General features: G+C 39.5%; 1 protein-coding gene across 2 annotated transcripts in view; it reads left to right on the forward strand.

Annotated features, from left to right (window-relative positions):
• KHDRBS3 (KH RNA binding domain containing, signal transduction associated 3) overlaps positions 1–7,402 on the forward strand; it is a 176,696-nt gene extending 169,294 nt beyond the window's left edge. Inside the window, exon 12 of one of the 2 annotated variants that reach the window (XM_073676802.1) lies at positions 7,284–7,402. The gene's annotated coding sequence lies outside the window, so the exon portion shown is untranslated. The remainder of the gene's footprint in view (positions 1–7,283) is intronic. The other variant, XM_073676803.1, reaches the window with a different exon arrangement.
• The last annotated feature ends 398 nt before the right edge of the window (positions 7,403–7,800 follow it).

The raw sequence follows: 7,800 nt of genomic DNA on the forward strand, positions 1-7,800 counted from the left end.
GCTTTCTCAAGGGGAGGTGTCAGCTGGTTGTATCCTGTCTGATATATAGTATATGTGTAATGTCAATAAGTGCCAAATCAGTGGTGGCGCATTAGCGTTGCTGCTTCCGTTGCAGAGTTGTTACAGGCCACTGTCATCACAGTGGTGCACGCATGTTGGGCAAAAAGGCCCGGTGACATCATAAACATGTGCGCGTCTCCTAATAGATGACTGGATGGAGTGATGCAATGAAGAATCGCATTGTGCATGCGCGCAATGGCAGCCATTTTTGAGGAGTTCAGAGGAAGCAACCTTGTGCAAATTGGTTTGCCCGGAGATTGACTATTAGTGTTATTTAAGAGAACATTTGCACCAGCCAAAGAAGATTCATATAATCTCATATATATAATCTCATTTAGCATTATAGCTGTCACATTACATGACATGGCATAAACAGTCAGGAGGAATTATCAGACTGTATAAAAGCAGAAACAGGGAATACAGCAGCAGTTTTGTGAGGAATCTAGATAAAGATTCCTCTATCACAGCTCAGAGCGGAGCCATAGAGAGAGGGTGAAAAAGCCATGAAACACTCAAATTGTAAAGTGTGTGTGTGTAAGCACAGCAAAGAAGTTAATTAGTCTGCAAGGAACAGGTTGTTCGTTACCATACATGTACTCATACCCATATATGCTGATTTTTCTTTGGCATTATAATTAAGGCTGTGTTTATATTAAAGAGTTTTAACCTGTTGGATGAAGTCCTAGGAGACCTCATAGAATTATACACGTCTATCCAGGGAAATTAGAGGCTTTCCAGTACTTTAGATGTGTTGCAAATCAAATTTTTTAAAAAAATGTAAGCGGAGCTGGAAAATTTAGAATTTTCAAATATTTGCTCATCTCTAGTGAGGAGTAGAAGGTTTAATTTAAATCTAAATGGTCAGTGTAAAAGTCACTTTCCAAATGTGGGACAATAAATCACTGGCTGTCTTGAGATTTCATTTGTTGAAGTGACAAGATGCCTTGTAGGAGTCGTAATCCTGATGACAACACTTGTCTCCTGCCAATCAGAGCTGACCTAGAAGACACACAATGGTTAAGAAAAATCACGTTTGCAATCAATTTTGCAAGTGTAAATGTAAACCATCCGGGGTATGGACATTGGGTAAACACAATAAAGCAATCTGTCAGAAATGTCCAATAATAATATTTAGTGAGAGTAATAATGGACTTAATGTCTATTTAGTTTTTTGCTTGTAAAAGGGATATTTCCAAGATCACATTGATTACTCAGAGTATTCTAAACTTAAAATAATACATTTTTGCAAACATACTTATTTTTCAATAATTAAGGAAAGGGAGGTGAGAAACTGCCGCTTAGAACTCAATGGGATGGAGTGAGTTGGCTGGTATATTAGGAGTTAACTCTTCTCTGAATGTGCACACTATACCAGACTCTGTTCGACGAATTTCTTTGAAACAAGCTGTACACTATATAAGATAAAAGCTCTAATTGCAGGAGAATAAAAGCTGATCGAAAAAGCAAGTCAAATGCAAACTTGCTAATTTTCTTGCTGCCTAACTAAAGCAATAACTTGAGAATACACCTTTTAAGCTAATTAACATACAGTACAGACCAAAAGTTTGGACACACCTTCTCATTTAAAGATTTTTCTGTATTTTCATGACTATGAAAATTGTACATTCACACTGAAGGCATCAAAACTATGAATTAACACATGTGGAATTATATACTTAACAAAAAAGTGTGAAACAACTGAAAATGTGCCTTATATTCTAGGTTCTTCAAAGTAGCCAACTTTTGCTTTGATGACTGCTTTGCACACTCTTGGCATTCTCTTGATGAGCTTCAAGAGGTAGTCACTGGAAATTGTCTTCCAACAATCTTGAAGGAGTTTCCAGAGATGCTTAGCACTTGTTGGCCCTTTTGATTCACTCTGCGGTCCAGCTCACCCCAAACCATCTCGATTGGGTTCAGGTCTGGTGACTGTGGAGGCCAGGTCATCTGGCGCAGCACCCCATGACTCTCCCTCTTGGTCAATTAGCCCTTACACAGCCTGGAGGTGTGTTTTTGGTCATTGTCCTGTTGAAAAATAAATGATGGTACAACTAAACACAAACCGGATGGAATAGCATGCCGCTGCAAGATGCTGTGGTAGCCATGCTGGTTCAGTATGCCTTCAATTTTGAATAAATCCCCAACAGTGTCACCAGCAAAGCACCCCCACACCATCATGCCTCCTCCTGCATGCTTCATGGTGGGAACCAGGCATGTAGAGTCCATCCGTTCACATTATCTGCGTCGCACAAAGACACGGTGATTGGAACGAAAGATCTCATATTTGGACTCATCAGACCAAAGCACAGATTTCCACTGGTCTAATGTCCAGTCATTGTGTTCTTTAGCCCAAACAAGTCTCTTCTGCTTGTTGCCTGTCCTTAGCATTGGTTTCCTAGCAGCTATTTTACCATGAAGGCCTGCTGCACAAAGTCTCCTCTTAACATTTGTTGAAGAGATGTGTCTGCTGCTAGAACTCTGTGTGGCATTGACCTGGTCTCTAATCTGAGCTGCTGTTAACCTGCGATTTCTGAGGCTGGTGACTCAGATAAACTTATCCTCAGAAGCAGAGGTGACTCTTGGTCTTCCTTTTCTGGGACGGTCCTCATGTGAGCCTGTTTCTTTGTAGCGCTTGATGGTATTTGCAACTGCACTTGGGGACACTTTCAAAGTTTTCCCAATTTTTCGGACTGACTGACCTTCATTTCTTAAAGTAATGATGGCCACTCGTTTTTCTTTACTTTGCTGTTTTTTTCTTGCCATAATACAAATTCTAACAGTCTATTCAGTAGGACTATCAGCTGTGTATCCACCAGACTTCTGCACAACACAACTGATGATCCCAACCCCATTTATAAGGCAAGAAATCCCACTTATTAAACCTGACAGGGCACACCTGTGAAGTGAAAAACCATTTCCGGTGACTACCTCTTGAAGCTCATCAAGAGAATGCCAAGAGTGTGCAAAACAGTCATCAAAGCAAAAGGTGGCTTCTTTGAAGAACCTAGAATATAAGACATATTTACAGTTGTTTCACACTTTTTTGTTAAGTATATAATTCCACATGTGTTAATTCATAGATTTGATGCCTTCGGTGTGAATGTACAATTTTCATAGTCATGAAAATACAGAAGAATCTTTAAATGAGAAGGTGTGTCCAAACTTTTGGTCTGTACTATATATGTAATCTTTTCTTGATTATTGGTAGCCATTTTTTGATTATATGACTATTTGACTATTCATGTGATAATGAGAAAGATTACAGGGGGTAATAAAATATTAATGAGCAAATCAATCTCACAGCCAGATACCATTATGCACTCAAACTACTAAATAAAAGATTATAATAAAAATTAAGATTTGTTAACAGCAGATTAATAATAGCTTCCAAGTAGAAATTGGATATTTTGTGTTATATTAATAAAAAATAATCAGCATGGTTGGTTGGTAATAAGGAGCACCATACAGGAATAGCAAATGGTTTTGCTTTTCAGTAGGACAGTCACAATTTTTTCTGGGTGACTCATGGACACAGTTGGCTTTTTAAATGAGGACTGGCCGGAGATGGGATATTATCACTATATGAGTAATGAGTAGTGATGAGAAAATGTATTTGAGTGGAAATGAATTCTACGGAAAAATTAGCCTCCAGAATATGGATTTTTTGCAATTTTCTATGCTTGATTTCGGCAGTTACTGAACAGTAGAGGTCTGTCAAAAACGTAAAAAAAAAAATCCTCACCTCACAGCTCACCTGTTCTGTAGTCTGCCATCCGGTCTTCTGCCAGGTTTTCTACTGCTTTGATCCTTAGGCGAATCCACTTTGGCCTGCTTGACTTTGTTCCATTGCTCCCATTGCCCAAGAATCCTCCTGATGTCCATGTGCACTGTCACTACTCTCCATGACATCACGAAGTGCGCTCCTAAAAGCACTGAATAAGTCTCAGTGACGTAGATCGCCAAATTGTGATGTCATGGTATGTGCCATGGCTGTACTGCATGCAGTGATGTCACAGGCTTGGTGGGCACTGGGAGCCATGGAGTCCAGCAAGCCATAAAGGATATACATGATGAAGGAAGGCTAAAAGACGAGGCATGGACAACTGGACGGTAGACAGAGTGAGTGGCGGGACAGCCAAATATATATATATATATAATATCTCATATATTTATTTTTTTTTTGAACATTCAACAACTATTATGATCTGGGATCTCAGAAGAGACAGCAGAGCCAAATACGAAAACTAATTTTGCACCAAATAACATCAATGACAATCAGATTTCCATTTTAAATTTGGATGAGTTGCCAAACTCAAATATTGTCCAATGCAATCATCTCTAGCAATGAGAGATTCTATGAACTGGCACATATGTTGTCGTTCTGTCCTTCAGATAGAAGTTGCTCTTTGCTCTAAGTTTCTAAATTGGTTACAAACATATTTTATCCACTGCCATATCACTTCCCACCCCCCACCCCCCCAAAAAAAATAATCATTTTTAATAGGAGTACCAGTGCTGGTGGCATTTAGTGCTTGTCCGCCAGAGTAGCTGACACACATTCATGTCATACGATCTCCAAGTGATGACAAACTTCGTAACACTCTTGGTTTGTTAGGGCATTGTGCAGTTTTTAGGGCAGTGTTAGAGAATCCGTTCATACCATTCTCATTTGCAGAATCCCATTTTTTGTTTTACTTTTAGTCTTTACCAGGTGAAAAAATGCTGTGATTATAAAGTCGCTGGGGCCAAACCTTTTGGCAGGGTCATTAGTTGACATCATTAGAGAAAAGGTCAATTAAATTCTAGCGGATTGGAACTCAAGACAAATTTAGCATTGTCCTATCAGTTATGATGCCATGAAATCAATAGGATACAAGAACTGATTATTTCTTAGGATTTTTTATTTTTTTTTAAAGGTTGCACACAGTAATGTTAAATGCTATACATGTTTATATTTATTTTTAACTTTAGTTCTGTATCTTAGCTTAGTAAAGTTTGGTAAGTTTGATCAGTCCTGGACTTGTGTGAATGGAGCAATAGGGTGCCTGCATGACCGCTGCTCCATTCATATCGGGGACACAAAACATTCATTCTTGCGAATAGAGAGAGGTGGTAAATGTTGTTGGTAGGATAACCTAATCTATTTCGATTTTCTCTGTTGGAATCCAAACATTTGGAGAGGTGGACTCTAGTGATCTTCAATAGGATGACTGAAATAGGCTATAAAACTCGCGATGCTGTGGTCACGCTTTTGTCACATAGTTCCAGGAGATAAGTTAATTCTTTAATTTTCAAATTTGATAGCTTAACTGACTCTTAAAAGAATCTTCGATTTTCTGCAAATTGATTGGCTGTGAATCACAAGCACTGCAAAGCTTCCAATTGCCCTGAAAACGTATGCAAAACTTCAATGCCTCTGCGGACTGTATCCAACCCCTTTCAAGCTTTTTAACACAAGCACTGCCTTAGTAATGTCAAAGTGACCTCAACATGTATGGGTGAATGGTCGGTACCTGTTTATTCTGCTATACTGTCACACACTATCTGTAGTGTTTATTCAGTGTTGGAGCATTGTCTCCCTATCTTTATGGCTGATCTGTGAGCAGCAACATCCTCTCACTATCCAAGATTCGTGACAAAATGGATGCTGCATTCCCTGCCTCTGCTTTTATACTCATGCTAATAATTCATCCTGATTGGCTGAGCCATGTGATGTGATAACTGCAAGGCATTATGGAGAAGCTTATGTGTTTATGCCTAAAGTCATGTGAGCCTTCTCTGGCTGATGCAATGGTCTGATTTTTGTAAAATGTCTGTTGGCACTTTTTTTCACGATTTGCAGAACTCAAATGGCAAATTGTCAATTTGCTGGATTTTGCAAATTTTCTAAAATTCTTAGCAAATGCAATTCACATTCAATCAGTTCAATCATCTCTAAGGTCCATTGTTGAGAAGTTCCTGGAAGATTAAATAAGTTGTCCACTACTTTTACATTGATGCCCTATCCATAGGATAGGCACCCCCTCCAATCAGCCGTTATCGGTGGCGGTGGCCGTCGGCCAGAAGTGCTCACCTGCGGGGCTCCGCCTTCAAGTTGTAGTGGCCACCGCGGTGTACTGCACATCCGCCTCCTATTCAATTGAATATGAGGCGGATGTGCAGTACACCGCGGCGGCCACTACCACCTGACGGCGGAGCCCCGCAGGTGAGCACTTCCAGCCCGCCGCCGGCACAGATAACAGCTGATCGGAGGGGGTGCCACGTGTGGGACCCCGGCCGATCATATATTGATGCCCTATACATAGGATAGGGCATCAATGTAAAAGTAGCGGACAACCCCTTTAAAATCAGTGTGTTGGTTCTTGACTCCTATTACTTCTATAGCCAATAGTTTTAAAGTTTGTGTTTCCACAGCTTAAACCACCTTGTTAGCCTATGTCCAAGTTTGGCCACAAGTATTTGATTTGGTGGGGGGCTGAACTCAAGCCCAACAAGAGGGTCTTAGTTTCCCTTTCGTCAGTCATATGGGTGTCTTTGTCTGATATTGCTGCTCTATCCCATTCAACCAAACAGCTCGAGGGGGTCTGGAAAGTCAATTCTACACCAATGAAACATTGATGGACAACCCTAAAGATGAACAATCCATGGTTAAGTTCCATAGAAGTAGTGCTTTGTTTCTGGGAAAATAGTGACTCTCATTCTTTAGCTTATCAAACTCTCAGGAGGACTTAGTGTATTACACAGAGAGCTCATTAATTAAAAAAATAAAGTGCGATGCATCCTTTCACCTGAGGGGGCACTGTAGGGGAATTGAACGACTGATGTCAGGTTCCTCCCAGAGATCACAACTGATTAGAGCAAGGGATTCTCTGATTATTTTATCATCGGGACCCTTTTAACAAGATGATGTCTGCTTTGATTTTGATCTGCATGGGAAAAAAAACTGGAATACACAATACTAGCTATATGAGGCGACCATCCAAAATTGCACCGAAAACTGTTTTTTTGGGGGTGTGGATTTCTCAAAGAGGATGTCTGCATTCGTAATATACGGTGGAACTGAAAATTTGTCCTGGAGGTGGTCATCTTAAAGTGGTGGTCTATGGAGAGGCTTTACTGAAATACTTTTCATCTATTTGTATGAACCTTAATTGTAGTCATTTTTAATTCTTTGTTCTGTTGTCTTTTATCCTAATATTTTACTCTCGTGTTTTATCTTTCAGGTCTTCTCATTCTACATAATGCTCAGATGGCTGCAGAACTACTCAGTATTCACCAATGTGCCTACAAAGACGACATTGCTTGGGAACGATGCATCATTATTATCTATTAATATTTTTCTTTCCTGTAGAAAAGATTTTCAGTACATTAAATTATCAATGATAAACGTCTACAAGCGGTTTGTGTTCTAAAAACCAATAAACTCCTTTTATTCTGTATGTTTCCATTTGGAAACAAAATTTTTGTGTCTTGGTCAATTTCTATATATTATACATTTACACATCCAGGCATTGTCCGATGTCGAATATGTATCCTACTACATGGAGAACATCTATCCATTTCTTACATTACTATCATACTGAGGTAGTTTGTATGTCACATATACTGTAGATGCTGGTTTAGAATACTTTTGTAAAATCATAGCCATGCAATCGGCACATATCAAAAATAGGTTTGCAGGTTAAAATACTTTTCTAGGGTGTAACTACCAAGTGGAAGGCGCACCCATGGTAGTGAACA

Source organism: Phyllobates terribilis, unplaced genomic scaffold (assembly GCF_046119375.1).
Source record: "Phyllobates terribilis strain yellow unplaced genomic scaffold, ASM4611937v1 Scaffold_4__5_contigs__length_816908805, whole genome shotgun sequence".
In the NCBI taxonomy this organism is placed as follows: domain Eukaryota; kingdom Metazoa; phylum Chordata; class Amphibia; order Anura; family Dendrobatidae; genus Phyllobates; species Phyllobates terribilis.